Source organism: Spermophilus citellus (genome assembly GCF_964194105.1).
Source record: "Spermophilus citellus genome assembly, chromosome: 5".
Lineage (NCBI taxonomy): Eukaryota > Metazoa > Chordata > Mammalia > Rodentia > Sciuridae > Spermophilus > Spermophilus citellus.
In genome coordinates, this window is record NC_138186.1 from 151687266 (window position 1) to 151705958 (window position 18693).

Sequence of the window (18693 nt, forward strand, 5' to 3'; positions counted from 1 at the left end):
CTACCTTCCTACAATTATCACCCAATTAATCCATTCAAGTCGATTGATGCACTGATTCAGTTAAGGCTGTCATAACACAATCAGTTCACCACTAAACCCTCTTATAATTTCTCACACATGAGCTTATGAGGATACCTTATATCTAGGCCACACCATTTATGATTGACATTTCATTTTCATGTTTCACAATAATCTCTCAGCAATCCATTCCAGTGTTTTACAGCATCCTTGTCAAGCTCACTGGTTTATAACCTTCAGGATTAGTCTTCCCCCTTCAAACAGCAGAACTTTATCTGCTGGCCTCCGAGTGTCCTGTATAATAATTTATCCAAGTTCTCACAGCTCATGAGTGGCCAAGCTGGGAGTGAACCACCCATCAGCCAGCCACACTTGACCAATCCTTAGCCTTGTAGAAATCCAGTTTAGGAGTTACCTTTAAGTATAAGTTATCATTATATTTAACCAAACATCTTTCAGGAGAACACAGAGAACATTCATATCCAACACTGTGGCACTCATAAACCATTGTTATCCTTTTGGTAGAGAGAAAAAAAATAGACTTCCCTTTTCATCTAAGCAGATATGATCATTTCCTGTTGTTTTTACCATTTCTATATCCATATCTGGAGAGTGAGTTTGCACATAATGATCTAATTCAGATATGCTTTTAACCTAGGGACAAGGATTAGCCCTGATTAGTGGAAATGTTTCCTCCACCATTATGCAACCCCTTTCAAATATAGGGATTCATTTGACCTGGGAATACGTCCAACTGTCCTACACATCCAGCCCTGACTGCTCTACTGCTCATGTAGCTGCTGTCCTGGTTAGGATAAGAAGGCTGATGTGAGTAAACATGCCTTTGTAGCAGCTCTGTAGCCCTCACTGCACACACAATAGGATGTCTTTTGTTTCCATTCTTCTCATACCAGGTTAACCCCAAAGAGCCATTCTTTCTATGGACTGCACTTATAATAGCCACGGACATTTGAGGTATCTGGGAGGGGTGACTGAACCAAGTAACCTCCAAATTTTCCCTGGCTTTATTATTACAGTTTAGTGTAAATGATTTAAGAGGTAAGAGGAGAGTTCTCCATTGAATAGTCCGCCTAAATTTCTCCTAAGTTCACTAGTGGGAAACTTAGGACTTGTTGTAGGATGCATGAGATTGACCATGGCTGTAAAAAGCACAGTGCCTGCCACACAGTAGACCCAATAAATGTCACTCCTAGAATGTAAAATAAAACATCATTAAATAAAATAGCATCAGATATCCCTAGAACTAATTATTGTAACTTCTCATATAATAAGTAGCAAGTTAGTATCAAATTCTGCCTAAAGTTTCAAGGAAAAACACCCTGAGACAAACCTTTATGCATCTAACAACACTGAGTTTGTAGACTCTCCTAATGTAAAAGGTTAATAAAATTCCTTAAAAGTTCACATAAAATGTAAGAGATTTATTGTTGGACGATGACTTCAAATCTTCCTGTGTAGCTTTAAGCATTTCCCCTCAGTTGCACCTATCGCAAAGAACTTTGCTTCAACTCAGAATTTGACTGCTAATCTTCACACATATGGCAAATGTGAACTAATCAGACCACAGATATTTTGCTGCATTCCATGGTGTCTCATTTATTTGTTTGATTTGCAGCTATAGCAACTAGATTCCACCACGTTAGGCTTTTACATGGACTTACAGTGTGATCAGCTTGGTTGACATTTGGCACTCGGCACTATATTCAATTGAAGACATATGCACAAACTCACCACATTTTTTGACTGTTTTTCACACAGGGTAGATCTGTAATATTTGCCTAAAAATATTAAAAGCAAACTTCTGCAAGGATAGTAGACAATTAAAAGATGTTGCGACCTTCTTTTCTGTAACATTTCAAATTTTGAACTCTCCTTGGCATGTTGTTCAAACGCCCATCTGACTTTGAAGCAGGCTGCCTCTCTACAGAAAGCTCATTCCTGCAATGACTAAAGGGTTGACCTGATGCCATACTGGTGCTGTTCCACACGCTGCTCTGCACAAGAAGAGCAGTTGGAAATGACCTTGAAACAGAGTTTTGCCAAGTTAATGAAATATGGGCCTTCAAGAAGTGCCATTTTTCAAGTGATTTGTAGAAGAGTTTTTCAGCATTGTCAGAACTTGTGCCCTGAATTTGGTATTGGGTAACCACAAGTTTTTAACATCTATAAGGAATGATGCGCACTCTTGGTTTTATTAGTTGCACATTGTAACAGGTTGGAAAAACTAGGTAATGGAGAAAATTGGCATTGCACACTTATTTCTCTTAGGTGATTTTTTTCCCCAAGCATTTGCCTAAAGAAATAGGGATGCTCAAAGGGCACAGTTTTAAATGGGAAGATGGAGCTTTAAAATGAAGTAGAAGGTACAGATGGAGATGGAGATTCAATTAGGGAATAAAGAAAAGATGAGAGAGGTGTCTCTCTTTACTCGTAAGTTGCCCATTGATAGGATTCTGGCTCACCAGATTTAGATTCTAGGAGGGGACATTGCTTGATCTCACACCCAAGAGTGAACTGATGTTGTTGTTTAAACATGTTAATTGATTTTCACACCAATTGTTGCTCTATATTTTCCATGTTACTGAGTGCTGAATTTATGCTAGTGCATAAAGTCACCTGCTAGAACTGCTCATTCTGGTGAACTTGACTGAATCTAAGGATCTGGATAAAATGAAGCTGCTCTTTAATCTTACTTGGAAGTCAGGGTTGTTATGATTCTGCCAGGTACCCCAGCTCTGTGTTTCCTGTGACCTCCCTTCTATAACTATGTTAAGGCTGAGACAATCCTAGGTTGGGACAATCAGGCAGAACAGCAGAAGAGAATGGGGAGAGTCATATATTCTCTTAAGCCAGCTGTGAGACTTTTATACAAAATCAAATTCTACATTTCTTTAAAAAATATAAAATAAACTAGTCAGCACCTCTGGGGCTCTCCAAAAGAGGCTGTAAATGACTCAATGACTTCTGGCCACTCTCACTTTTGCAAAACTGATAGTCTTCACTGCAGTTTTGAGAAATGTACATCTATATGAGCAAGGAAACATACTTTCAACAGCAACTTCCCAGGACATTTCTTTTTATTTCATCTGGGAGTTTTCAATTCGTAATTTGATGTTTCTGTAAGTTTAAACTAGAATCACTAAAATGAAGGCATTTTTTCCTCATAAGCTCAAACCTTCCAGACTCATCATTTTGTAGAGTTACATAAGTAAACAGGCAACTAAGACTCCAAATTACAGATTATAGTTGTTGTCACAACTGTTCACATTTTATGTAGAAACATGTTAAAACCAGTAACATATTTGCAAAACCAGTTTTTGCATGAAGTAACTATGTTGAAAGTCCATCTTGGTGATTTTTTATTAGGTTTTGCTGAGTGTCATATACTAGATTATTTGCTTATGGACCCCCTCCCCCACCTAATTGCCTTTATTTGATAAGTTTGCTTTAAAAGTTCTGGTATAGGAATTTCAGAAAGATTCTGTTATTTTATCTTATTTTCTTTATTAATTTCTCTTCAAGGTAATTTGCTCTAAGTTGTAGTATCACTTTTTAAAACTTTTACATATTTTAAATTGAAGAATATAAATTATATAATAATCCTCATCCATAATTTAGGGACCTCTTACTTTAATATGATTTATTTTGAAGTTATTTCTAAAATGTTTCTCAGCTTCTTGAATGAAGAAGGTATATGTCTTTATCCATTCAGCTTGTTATAGCAAAATGTTATAAGCCAAAGGGCCTGTAAAAACCATACACTTACTTGTCAGTTCTGGATGTTGGAAGTCCAAATCAAGGTGCCATCATGATCAGGACCTTGTGAGGGCTCTCTTAGGTGGTAGACTGATGACTTCTCACTGTATCCTCAGGTAGGGACCTTTTTATAATGTACTAATCCTGTCATGAGGGCTCCTCACCCTCATGATCTAATCACCTTCCAAAGGCCCCACCTGAACACCATTACTTTGTGAATTTAGATTTCAACTTGTGACCTTTGAGGGGGATAGACACATTCAGACCATAGCAGGATGACAAAAAGAAAGGAATGTCAGCAGAGAAAGCCATGCTTCTGATATTCAGTATCATAAATTACAGATCAAAGGAACCAAGAGACTGACAGAATTTTTTTAAAAAAATGCCCAGGCCAGTAAGCTTGTGATGCCTGAGACTCCTTGTGCCCTGCTGCCTGGTGACCTCAGCAGTCCCAGTGCCTTATTCCTTGGTGACATTTTCATTTATCTTTTCAGTAAACATTTAAGATATGAGGAAGTAGAAAACTTACCATTATTTAAAATATTCAAACAATATCTTTACCTTTAATGTATATTCAGAATCTCACTATTCTAATTTTTAGAGTCATATGAGATTATCTATTTGTATGTGAACAAATTGTAAAGCACTGGCTTATGGACTTCTGCATCATAGCACAGGATCCCCCAATTGAACACAAGTCTTTTTGAAACTGCAGATAAGGACTTACTTAGCCCTGTTCTAACATGATAGCACTTTGTCTTTGTGGCTTTCAGCTCTTACAGACTATGGCAGTCCCCCACTCTGGTTTTACTTACCCTGGATGGTTTCAGCTATCCTTGGTAAACCAAAGTGCAAAAATATTAAATGGAAAATTTCAGAAATAAAACATTCCTAAATTTTAATTTGCCCATTATTCTGAGTCGTTGATGAAATGCACACCTTCTTGCTCTGTCCTTCCCCAGGTGTGAGCTATCCTTTGTCCAAAATTCTCACTGTTTGTGCTGCCCACCCTCTAGCCACTCAGTATCTGTCTCCGTTATCAGATCTACTCCCGTGGTATTTAGTGCTTGGGTTCAGGCAACCCTTACATAATCACAGTGTCACAACATCACCATGTCAGGTTATCCATCTCATCTCATCACACAGGCTTTGTATCCTCTCACATCATCACAAGAAAGGTGTTTAGTCAGCTTTTTCACTTCTGTGACCAAAATACTAAAAAGAACAATTTTAGAAGAGGAAAAGTTTATTTGGTGCTCACAGTTTCAGCAGTCTCAGTTGATAGATGGCCGATTTCATTGCTCTGGGCCCAAGGTGACACAGAACATCATGGTGGAAAGGTGCAGTGGCAAAAAGTAGCTCAGGACACAGAAACAGGAAGCTGAGAGACAGCTTCCATTACCTAGAACAAAATACATACCCAGAAGACACTCCCTTCCCCATGACCCCACTCTTCCATCCACACCTTCCCAATGGCCAGTTACCACCCAGTTAATCCTTATCAAGGGATTAATTTGCTGATAAAAGCTCTCATAACCCAATCATTTCACCTCTAAACTTTCTTCCATTATCTCACACCTGAGCTTTTGGGGGACATCTCTAAACCATAATAAAGGGTGAATATAATACAGTGAGACTTCTGAGAGAGACCATATTTACATAATTTTTATTACAGTATTTGTTATAATTGTTCTTTTTTGTTATTGTTAATCTGTTAGTGTCTCTAATTTATAATTGAACTTTATTGTAGATATGTTTACATAGGAAAACACATAATATAGAGAGTTTGGTGCAATCTGAAGTTCATGCCTCCACTGGGAATTTTGGAACCTAACACTGCTGAGAAGGAGAAAGTACTCTATCTCTCAAATTCCTTCTAGATTATTTTTCATTTGTATTTATACTAGTGCAGATAGTTCAAAGAAATAGGATCCCTATTGAAAACTCTTTTCCTTTATAAACTAACCCTATCTGTAGAGGTCCTTTCTGCATGCACTGGTGGTCACCATGCACTAATGGTGGTCAACCCTGGTAGTCCAGGCTGCATGCTGAGGACCTGACTCATTCCATCTGGGATGGAACCTACCCCTCTGTGTTTTTGTCATGCTTCTTCATATGGTTTTAGGGTGGGTTTGAAGACCTTCGAATTCACTAGTCTTGCTGGCATCCTTGGGTTAAGGAAAGTGGTTAATGGATATAAGTCAATTTGGTTATGTCTGGAGCTGAACTGAATGGAGATTATGGCAAATAGACAAACCTGAATAAATAGGAACAAGCAGGCAAATCTAACTCTTGTGGGCTGGTTACGAGGCAGTATCTCTGCCTTGGTGTCTATTGGAATAAAATATTGGCACCATCCCTAAATTCTAGGAAAAAGTGAATTAATATTACCATTTATAAGAAGATTAAAAACATGGTACATGTGTCAATTATCATTAATCCTTGAAAATATTTATGGAGTTCAATGGTCTGTAACTAATTAGAGTCTGCAGTTAACAGGGGATATGGGTTTCCTCTGAGTTATATGAAGCAAAATATAAATCTTTTATATAACTCTATTTCCTTCAGAAAGGATTTTTACTTGTCAGTGGGATTTTTAAAGTTTTATTTTATTTTCTTGGATCTCATTATTTTTCCATAAATCCTATAAGCAGAATTACAATGAGGTGAGTCATAGTCTTAACACTTTTTTGGAGCTGTTTCTGCCAGTGCAGCTTGGAATATAGGAGATTTTCAAAGAGAAGAAAAGGAAGGAAGGGTGGGAGGGAGGGAGAGAAGAAGGGAAAAAAGAAGAGAAAGACGGGCATAAAGTATTTCACTTTAGATTGCATTTGTCTTTAAACTTACAATGGCATCGTAAAGGTAAAGCTTTCATGGTCTGTCATTGGCACGTTTTAGACAACTCTGAAGTGCAAGTAGATTTGGGTTTCAAAAGTTCTTTCTTGAGCCAGTTACTTGGAACTGGAAATGTGTTTGCCTGCAAAAACTTTGTTATATAAGTGGTAATTAATTTTCGAGGCTAGCTCATAAACTCTCCTTATTCTGTTTTGAAGCTGAATTATTGTGCATTTACAATGATAAATGGCACACTATACAGTTGAAACCTAATAGATCTAAAGAACATCAAGGCAATAAAATCAATTGTTGAATTGCTTCAGACTTTTATCTTTAATGCTGGTCATGGAAGGAAAGCAGATGTGATTTGAAGATTCTGAGGCTGTTCAGAATAGCTAATGCTGATATTGGAGAATGTCAGTCAAAGAAGTGGCCATGTGTGTTGCAGGCTTGTCACTAAAAAGCAATGCCCTGAGACCATATCAGTGAGTCTTCAGTATAAATGCCTCTATTTCCCACAACAAATCTGAAAGGAGCACATGCTGTGTCCTAGATGGTTCTTGCCATTGATCCTACCAGACAAAACATAAAGAAACCTCTATGAAGCTTATAATCAAGTGGGGGAGACAATCAAATGATGTTTCAAATAGATGATTACTTGGGATTCATCCATTTTTATTAAAATGTATTGGGTTAGCATTAAAATCCATACAGATTAAAAGGAATAATGTTGGCACACCTAGGATGCATCTGGAAAAGGGGGGTTCCTAAGTCATCCTTACATACCTGCTGTGGATTGACTACTTACATATGCTATCTCAGTGAATGCCCAGTGTAACCCTGAGGGGTAGGGATTATTATCATGATTTCACATATGAGGAGCTGAGACTCAGGGTAGTTAAGAAACGTGCCAAAGATGGTACAGCAGAGAACCTAGGTTCAAACCAGGTTCATCCAACTTGGGGCTCTTTCTGCCAGTCTAAACTACTTGCTCTGATAAACCATTCTGAAGATATTTTGTTATTTTACTCAGTGTTCTTTACATTAGGTATCTGTGCAATAGTCTCCTCCCATAAGGGCAGCCTGGCTTTAGGAAGAGAGAGAAGAAGGCTGAGAATGGAGCTTTGGCTCATGGACCCAGGGAGGGGAAGCTGGGAGGCCCTCAGTGGAATGGGAGAGTATTTGAGGGAGAAAGCATCAGGGAAGCCAAGAAGGAGAGAGCTTCCAGAAGGAAGAGTCAGGCCTTCCTGGACCACATGGAGCAAATGGCATGGGTACTGGCAAGAGTCAAAATGACCACAGTGGGTGAAGCCAGAGGAGAAGGAGCTTACCTGAAAAGAAAGCAATTAAAAATCTCAGCAATGTGGCATTTTTTGGTGAAACAAGATTGGTCACTTCATCAGTCACTTGAATTGAAACAAGGGCATGTTGAGTAACAGCATTTGAGGAGGGAACGATTTTTCCTTAACCCTAACCCTGCGACCCTGTGTTTTCTCCCAGTGAAAGAGGCACTGTTTCTGGCCTGTGCCCTTATTCAGCAGGGTCAGAACTTACCCCAGCTATGTGCCAATGGACTCTCTCCCAGTGTAATGTTTTCCTATGTTGATTTGAAAATTAACCCGTAAATGAGAAGGAGAAATCACAGGAAGATTTGTAAGAAAATGGTTAAAAAGCAATTACTTGGGGGAGGAAGAAGAGAAACTTTGAATAATTCTTCCCTTTTGTTCCTTCTTGGTTGTCAACACATCAGAAGTAACAAAGGCAAAACAAACAAACAACTTACCCATGATTTGATAAACTGAAAGGCTGGCTACATGAATTCCATTGTATGTCTTTTGTTTACATTTCTCAAAATCTGTTATAGATATTTAGGAGCCTTCAGAAATTTCTGTGGATGTGCTGCTAGAGATAAACCATTTGTTTTGTGGAGATTCAAAAGGGAAAATGTATTTTAGAAAACAAATGAAACTGGGACTCTGTTTGGAGAAATAGTTCTCTGACCAGATGTCATTTAAAGGCATAGGACAAACGGCCCAAGCTCTGTCTCTCAAGACAGATATGCATGGAGGAACCAGGAGGGGCATTTTCAGGGTTGCTTGTAAAGTTCATATTATAAGGTACTGAACAAGCCCAGGCCATCTTTGGGGTTGTGAGCACACAGTTGAAACATAAATGCTTCTAAGTTCTTTCTCATAATTTCTCTGATCTTACTGGCAATAAAAAGGAAAAAAAAGAAAAAAATCACTGCAGGAGCATAAAATGTTATTGAATTTGCAGCAGTCGTCATGGTTACCTGCATAGTTTCGTTGCTTTATTAATGTGTAATTCCCTTTATTTCTGGAAATGTCATTATAGTGAAACATAATAGTTAGCAGCCTCTTAGCAAGTTTCTCCACATATCTCAGAGACTCTGACGATGACTGTGATGAATGTGTGTGTGGTTTCTGGGCCACCTGTGTGCTGTTGATTCAGTAACTAGGACATCATTGTTTAGGAAAAGACAACTTGAACTTAATGACTTTTGAGAATCCTTAAAAGTTCAAATGTTTCCCCAAGGTGCTTATCCTTTTCCTATAGGAAAATAACCCAGGGCTTGAATCTTTTTTTAACTAAAATATTTAGGTTTTCTGACATGAAAAAAAAATTTAAGTAACAATTATTACTTGCAGACATCACTTTCAGGTGTTCAGGAAGTTTTTTTTTTCCTTATCAATTCATTTAAAAATTATCTTTGCTAAATTTATTTCTTGTATCATAGAAGAGTTTTTGTGAGACACTGTTAGTAGAGGTTTTGAGATAGTTTTTCCAAATGTATTCTTCCAGTACCCAAGCTGAAACTAAATAAAGCAGTTCATTAAATTACCTTCCAGGCTAACTGCATGTGGCAGGGGCTGCTAACCAATGCCCATGCTCATTTGTCTTCTTCCTGGGGATCCAACTGGACTATATTTCCCAGCGTCCCTTGCTGGGAATCATAGGATGGTGGAATGTGATTAGATATTACATTCAGCCATCTGTATCCACAGTTTCTACATCTTTGATTCAATAAACTGCTAATTGAAAATATTTTTTAAAAAACACATATGTATTGACCATGTGCACACTTTCTTGTCATTATTCCCTGGACAATATAGTAGGAAAACCCTTCATATAGCAAGTATTAGGGATTATAAATCATCTAGAGATGATTTGGAGTACACAGGTAGATGTGCATAGTCCTATACAAATACTATGCCATTTTATATAAGGCACTTGAGTATACTCAAAATTTTGGTATTTGGGGGAGTCCTGGAACCAATCTCCAATGGATGACTGTATATAACCATTTGTGGGTCTGGTCTCTTAATTCCACTTAATCATCCTATCCCTGTTTCCAGTCTGGTTGGAAACTATCAGCCTGGTCCTTAGAAAACTTGGTGGAGCAGAGCCTCACTGTGGGTTAGTAACATCTATTTTATAGAAATGAGACAAAACCTCTTAAATGTGTATGTTACATCAGCTACTGTTACCCTAACTGATACAGTGCTTATTAATGTTTCTTCTAAATGGGCCATATAATCCTTGGGAGAAGGCTCAAGTTTTTCATCCAAAAGTGTCTCTCATAACTTCTTTCACAATCTTTAAAAATAAACTGCTCTCAATTCCAGCAGTATCCATTGTCCAGTGATAAATTTGCTGTTTTGGAAGAGGCCCAGAGACCTGAATGGCTGTAACACTAAAAGATATTTGGAAAATGTCAGACCCTATAACTTATGTGCACAGAGAACCAAAGAGAAGGGTAGTTTTCTAGATATTTCTGTGCATAATACCAAGAATAGTGTTCCCTTCTCTGGTATACACAGCCTTATTTGTTCTCTGTGGTGAATCTCCTACCCAGCTCCATCATTCCCATGTTACAGATTTTTAAAGTGTCATTTAGGTTAAATTACTTTGTCAGAGCTAGGGTAACAGCAAGGGAGGAATCAAACAGAAGCTTGCAGGGAAGCAAACATAGCCAAGCTTTTTACAAGCCATTTCTTGTAGTTTACATTGTTGAAGTCAGTTAATCACTGTGCTCTGGGATAGAATGACAGCAACAATTTGAAACACAAATAAACAACAATCTATGGTATTGGGAGCTGAAACTCTCATTTAGTTATAATTCCATCATTGTTGAGTTTTACTTTCTATCTTAAGTTATCAGAAGAGTAGTTGTAACAGAATCAATAGTAGTTCAACACTGAGTCTGGAGTTCACAGGCCAACTCTTCTTCATGAGGTCAGCTAGGGCCCCAAGCTCTTTCATCTGGCAGCTGCTGGGTTCTTTAGGTTGCTTCTCCTCTGTATGCCCAGAGAGTTTGCTTCTGCATTTAAGATGTTAGAAAGGGATTATAAGAGAGGAGACAGTGTGCTTCTTTGCAGTTAAGGGCATGTCCCCAAAATTGTACCTGTGATTTTTTCTCACAGAAGTTGCATGGTTGCATGAACATCTGAAGGGAGTATAGGAAAAGTCATTTTTTAAGTGACAATACTCTCATACTTTTTAAAAAAGAGGACTAGACAAATATCAGCCTATGCCACACTTTGTTTCCTTCTTATGAACATGGTAATGAGTAAGACCCAGAATAACCAAAACAATAAATGGAAGTAAATGAACTAAGGAAACAAAGAAAATCAGAAACTGAAGATCCACTTTCATATTCTCCTCCTCCAGTGCTTATGCTAAAAGAATCAGGAGTCAATGTCTTGCATTAACTTATTTTAAAATAGGTGATAACTGTTAAAATCAGTAGTCTTCAAATAAAATGGTTGCAACAAATTGAACTAAGACTAGATATTAAATCATATTAAGTAACTAGAATTCATTCAGTTTCATGTATGATTAGATTATAAAACAAAGTCTCATCTGGTAGAGATAGGGTATCTGTAAGTGGAGTATGATACCTAGAGTTTGCTTTAACATACCCCAGGAAGTTGGCCATGCCTATTATTCCAGTAGCTTGGGAGACAGAAGCAGGAGGATCACAAGTTCAAAGTCAATCTCAGCAACATAGCGAGACCCTAAACTACTTAGAGAGAACCTGCCTCAAAAATAAAAAACAAAATGCTGGGGATGTAGCTCAGTATTTAAGTGCCCTTTTGTTCAATCCCCAGTACCAAAATAAAATAAAATATCCCAGGAACAATAGAAGAGAGGGTGATACATCAATGAAATTAGACTAGGAACATGTTAGTTGTTGAAGCTGAATGATGGGAGGCTATTTTTTCTACTTTTATGTATATTTGAAATATTCCATAATAAAAAGTTAAATAAATACTGTTGCAAGAAATAAAAATAAGTTTTGGCTGTGCCTCAATGTTCATATCAATTTGATTCTGTACTCAAGTTAAGTCCTTTCTTAAATTCCCAGATTACTGTTTATTCTGCATGCATACATATACCCAGAAAACTGTTTTTTTCCACCTGCAGGGTTTGTTAACAATTTGCTTTTGAGTTAACTAAATAAAAATTTCATGAATGGTTGTTGCGTCTAGTGATTCAAGGGATGCAGAAATGAGTGAAATAAGGTCCCTTTCTGCAAGTATAAAATCAAATCTGGAAGATGAGATGGTCTCTCAAATAAATGTGATTTACAGAAATATACAAGAAGGCTTAAATGTTAGGAGATTACATCAAATTTGAAGGATCAGGAAAAGTTTCCAGGATCATATCTGGTAAGCTTAAAGGAAGCATGGGCTTTTGACAGATGGAGGTAGTGGGGAAAGTGGACCACCAAGAGAAAGGCACCAAGCCAGAGAACTTGAGCTGGTTTCCTGGTAAAGGCAAAGGGAGATATGGGGTTTATTTTAGTATGTGTATCTGGATGTTCCATTAAAGAAAGCCAGGGAGAAAATAAAGGGAACAAAATGGGAAGACTGCTGTGTATAGGGATGCACAGTTTTGAGATGCTGGCGAAACTCAAAATGAGATGTTCAGCTGAACTATGGTGCTGGGGCACAGTGAATGTTTAGGGTGTGTGGTAGGCAGATGCTGAGGCTGATCATTGAAGCTGCAGGTAGGTGATGAATTTACTACTGACAAGAACAAGGAAAAGATTTTTTTAAAGCTGGTTTTATTACCATAGAGGATGGCAATTATGATGACATCATTGTAAAAATTACATAATGATTTCCGCTTACATTAAAGATAACGAGTCATTGATAAGACAAGATGTGTATTCCTTCCTCTCTCTCTCCCCCAAATTCTCAGCACTTTTTGTTCTACAGAGCCCACCCAGCTTCACTTTCTCTCTTCTTCCTCCTTCAGCCAAGAGTTGTCAGTCTAGAACATGTCCACCTCCTGATTTCTATTCATTATTACTATTTTTTTTTAATACCAAAGATTGAACCCAAGGGTGTTTAACCACTGAGCCGCATCCCTGGTCCTCCGTTTTTGTTTTTTTTTTGTTTGTTTGTTTGTTTTTTGTATTTAGAGACAGGGTCTCCCTAAGTTGCACAGGGCCTTGCTAATTGCTGAGGCTGAATTTGAACTTGAGATTCTCCTGCTTTAGTCTTCCAAGCCGCTGGGATTACAGGGGTACACCACTGCACCCAGCTCCATTCACTATTTAACCCATTCTAAATCAGAATTCCAGTCACCACTCCATTGATGTGGTTTGGTAGAATTATCAGTGGCTGCCTGTTGTATTTCTCACTTCCCTTGATTCTCTGAACAGCTTCTGACCTCTTTGGCAACTTCAGTCTCTTCCTTCAATCATTCTTCCTTGCGTTTTCTTCTGGCTGCTGTGCAGACTCCTCCACTACTGAACATTTCTAGGCAGTGATACCTCGGGACCAGTCCCAGAATGTCCTTTCTGACAGACTCTCCTGGAGGGGATTCTTCTTACTTCCTAGTTTGACCTAATCAGCTCTCACATAAATCTCATTAAAATTCTGGTCTACCTCATTTGTCACTTGAATTTCTCACAAACATTTCATAGGTAACAAATGCAAAACTGAAATTTGAACTACTGTCTCCTCCCACCATCTCAGTAAATTTCATCACCATCTACGGTGCTTAGACCAGTGAAGTGAATCATTTAGTTTGCAGAGCTCATAGGACAACTGTACTAGGAAGCCGAAGCAAATACTATTTCATCATGAAATGTTTGATCCCTAGATTATTCATTAGCATAGCTGAAGTGTGTAAGCCTCAAAGATAAAGCTTTCCTTTGTAACTTCATTGCCACATAGGAATTCCATTTAGGCACCAATGCTAGCTTTAACTTCAATTCATGGTCCACTTTAAGCTACACATTTTTAAAGAATGTTGTAGGCTACTTATACTGAGCAGTCAAGCTCTCTGAGCTGACCACATTTTGTGACAGTCAAGACTAGCGCCAGAGGGCCTCCAAAGTAGAAGGGATCTCTGAAGTCATCTGAGAGATACAGGTACTGGTCTTATTTCAGTAAGACTGGAAATCTGCAGGTATGGACATCTCTACCATTCTCTCCTCTGCCCAGAGTGGTACAAAAAATAGCAACCCTAGTTTTTGTTTGTTTGTTTTTGTTTTTGAGAAGGACGGGATTCTTTCTTTTCTATCTCACTGGGTTGGGAGAGGATGGTTTAAAGTAGGTTTGCATTTTATCCATTCCTTATGAGTCTGTATTATATAGAAAGACCCAACATTTGGCTCAAGACCCAAATAAAATTGCAGTATAGGAAGTTAAAGATCCAACTAGAACTGCTTCTAGTTCTGCCTCAGAAACCAGCAAGTTGTTGTAAATCTAATTGGTAGAGTTATCCTTATCCCCCGCCCTTTTTTATTTTCCCCCACATCAAACATTAACTGACACCATCTGAATGTTTACCTGTGCCAGACACTATTCCAGGTACTCTGTATGTATGAACTCATCTAATCCTAACAACATATGAGTAAAATGTTACTGTTGTTTAACAGATGAAGAGACAGGGCCTGGGGCAGGGTAGGAAATTGCTCAGAGATTCTCAGCTAATGCAAAGCCAGGATTTAAGTCCAGGCTATTCAAGTCTGCTCTTAATCAGTCTTGTTATACTGTGTTGCATAGATACCACCTCTGAATGTCTTTTTTCCACCCATTGCTATTGTGTCATTGATGTAAGATGTACCATCAATTTAATTTAATAACAGTTTTCAGAAATAAAGTAAGCATTACCAAATCAAACACAGTTTTAGTGGGATTGCCTTTGAAAGTCCTAACCAATGTACTTTTTTCTTCTTCTTCCCTTGGTAATTCCTTTTTACCTCACTTAGAGTAGGAGGAATCCCCTCTGGGTTTTTAGGTGCAAGGACAGACAAGTTGAAGAAAACAGGCAAATTCTTGGCTATTGACTTCTATTGCTTTACATATCATGAGCCAAAGCTGACAATACTGAGGTCAGCAGTGGAATTGGGAAGAATGAAGGATGATATCTTCGAGCTTTCTGTCCCAAAGGAGATAATCACTTAGCTGCTTGCAGGAGGAGAATCTGTAGTTCAAAGATGGAAGGACCCTGAGAACTCCATTTCCTGTGCCACTGGAGAGGGGAGGGAATGGCAACCTCAGAAGTATTGGGGGGGGGGGAATCCCAGAGTACAGGAGACTTGGGTTTGAGCCCCAGCAGAGGAAGCAACCCTGGGAGGGGACCAGACAGCCAGGGTGTACTGGTCGGGGAACTCCAACAGCAGACTTGATGTGGATTCTCCATGCAGGAGGCTATGGAAACAGAAATGATGTCTGCAGCTAAAATACCATGGATAGAAGTTCCCATGAAAGATGAGCAGGACTGAGGGGCTGATGGAACAGATGTTGCTCCCCTGGTGCCATGATACATATGGGCACTCTCAGCATTTAGATCCTATTATAGGAAAAATAAAAGAAAGGATAGAACTCTGATTTGATGATGTTCAAATTGTAATTCAACTGGAAATTATAAGATTGAATATCCCGAAGTGGCTGTAGGTTTAGTAGCTAAGTTACTCAAGGTCACATGGCTCGACAGTAAGCCACGCAGCCAGAATTGTAGCTTAGGCAGTCTGAATCACCAGGCTGGAGAGTACCATTTTCTACTCAATTCTGCTACCTCCATGTTCCCCACAACCAAATGGGATGGTGGCTCAAGACCCAAATAAAATTGCATTATAGGAAGTTAAAGTGATGGTGAAATAATCTGTGGCTTTACACATAGATTTTAAGATGCATTAACATTAAAATGCTTGAGATTAGAAGAAATGTAAGCCATTACTTCTGCCATCACTAAATCCATGACTTACTTGGAGTATTGCAGGTGCTTCGAAATTGGAGATGTCAGGTTTTCCCCATGTAGCGAGAAGCAAGAACAACTAGGAGCAATGAAGGGAATTCTGTGCAGAATCAAGATGACTTGCTCACCATTTCAGATGTCCAAACACAGACCGAGCACCATTGGGTGGCTCCACATGACATCTCCTTGTGATGGTGTGGCATTGTTGAGACAGCCACCACTGAGAAAAGACATTATGAAGGGGAATTCAATACAGGACATCTGGCTGGACAACATGGCCTTTAAGGTCTCTCCAGCTGTGAAATTCTGCCATTTTAGAATGGAGACCATGGAAGCCAAATTGCTATGTATTTAAAGAGTGACAGTGAGAAAATGGAAGCAGAGGGTCTAGGCTGGTGTTGGAGGATGGTTACCCCTGAGGGAAGCAGAGCTTTATGATGTGATGTGGTAGGCCTGAGGAAAGATTTCACCTTGAACCAATGTGTAGATAAAGTAGGAATTAAAAATTTTAAAAAAAGAAAAACTAAAAGAGGATGCTGTTTCAGTGTATATTTTGCATAACATGCTACAGTAGTCTCTTTTTATACCAGGGAGACACATTCCAAGATTCTCAGTGGATGCTTGAAAACAAATTTAATACAAATCCCTATATATACTAAATTTTTCTTATGCATTCATACCTATCACAAAATTTAACTTACAAATTAGGCACCATAAGAGACCAATAACAATAACTAAAAATTGAAAAAATACCCTTCAATAAGAGTATATTATTACAATATACTTTAATATAAGTTAGGTGAATGAGGTCACTCTTGAAAAATCTTCAACCATATTCACCCTTCTTCTTGTGATGGTGTGAGATAATACAATGTGTACTCAAGACAGTAAAGTTAGGTGAATGCTCAGAGTAGCATGTAATTCAAAACTGATGAATTATTTTTTTCTGAAATTTTTAATTTATTTTTTGGACTGCAGTTGACCACAGGTAATGGAAACTAGAAAGTGAAACTGTGAATGGGAAGGCTACTTAGTGGCTTCAAACAATGATTATTTTATTACATCTCAGATTGTGTGGCACTGGGATTGGGACAGTGCTCAGGTGGTGACTCTTCTGTTCCACATGTTATCAGCACTTGTGGTCCTTGGCTGACATGTGCCCTGATGGGAGATGGCTAGAAGACTGTGTTCAGGTGAATCTGTTGACATGAGCACCTACTCGTGGCCTCACCAGCCTCTCAGTGTAGTCCGACTTATTGGCAGCTCATGGCTCCCAGAGCAGTATTCCAGGAGGCCTGGAACTACAAAGCTTTGAACTGCAAGGCTTTGCATTCCACTTGACTGCACCTCCTGGTCAGCCAAGTCCTTAAGCCCAGTTCAGACTCCAAGGACAAGAACAAGATGTCACTGCTTTGTGGGAGGAATGCCAGAGAATTCATAACCCATCTTTAATGTCCCTTGGAGACAGTCAGCAGAAGGAGATCCTGAACAATGTGGATAATACAAATTGAGAGCCACGGTAGAAGGACTACCCTTAGAACGATGGAGAATGTGTCTTCCTTGGAGACAAAAGGGGATCCAGGAGGTAGAGAGAGAGACATTTGGAGACAAAGACAAGAGAAGGAATTATTTCCACAGAGTTCAAATCATCCAGTTCACTTAATGGGAAAAGGGTTTCCTATAATGAAAATCAGGCCACTTACCCACTGACAGTCGACTTTACCTGTTGTTTTCTGGTTTTGGTAATATATTGTCACTGGTTTCACCAGGCATGGCTAAAACAGACTTCTGTGAAGCATTGTGTGCAAGGCTACTTGGCCAAGTTTTTGTATGCTCTTCATGTAGCCCGTGAAGCACACCAAACTCCTGTGTAGTCCAGTGTGGTGGGGCAGGTAAATTGGCCTCCCTAGAAAATAAGCCTATCTGTGACTCATTCCCAGAGCAGACCAGTCATGAACTGAGGCTTAAGTAGTAAAATGTGAAATCCGCTTTCCACAAATTATCCAGATAATCTCTTCCAATCCCCTTCTGGATAAAAACCAGCCATATGAGGGTGACAGTCTGGCATTTATTGAAAGCTGCAGTGATTGTGGCTTGGCCCCTCTTGTAGCCACAGAGATGTTCATGAGGGTGATTTATGCAGCTTTACTTGCATGCATCCTTTTGATAAGGATCTTTAGAAGCTTGCTAATTAATTTTAAAGTAATGCTTCTCTTTGGCTCTGCGTCTCATTCTTTTCACATTATACATTCCGGTGATAAATGATGGATGCATAAGTACATTACCTTTTCTCAATCAGTGTTTTTGATTGTTGACATAAAGTGCATAAATTGGATTCATTTCAGGATAGCTGAATTTGGAATGTGAAATTTTGCCAAGTCAGAATCACACTTGCCCATACAGCACAGATGTGGATTTTGCAGTTGTTTTCTTTTAAAATAGTATATGTCTGTGGTGCCATTGATTAATGTAATATTGCATTAATGTGCTGTTACAATACTCCAGGGCAGGCATGAGGTCTTTCAGCCTGCAACAAAGAATTCCCCAAGCTGAATTTTTTAAAAAATTAAATGCAGATTGTAGGGCAAAATAATAAGTGTCAACCATGAGAATTTACAGATAGCCAAAGTGCATGAGAAAGCAACTTCTGATGAACTTGACAGTGGAAATGCAGTTTAATTGTTACATAATTTCATTCTTCTAGATCATTAGAAATCATTTATGTCTAATTATTTCTTGAGTCTGTCTTAATGACCAAGGTGTCATGATTATAATGTCCCACAACTTCTCTCTTTCTTTTTCAGTGTTGACTCACTACATAGA

General features: G+C 38.7%; 1 protein-coding gene across 12 annotated transcripts in view; it reads left to right on the forward strand.

Annotated features, from left to right (window-relative positions):
• AIG1 (androgen induced 1) overlaps window positions 1-18693 on the forward strand; it is a gene marked incomplete at its 3' end in the record, with an annotated part of 233542 nt that overhangs the window by 97806 nt on the left and 117043 nt on the right. The gene's annotated exons all lie outside the window — the stretch shown is intronic.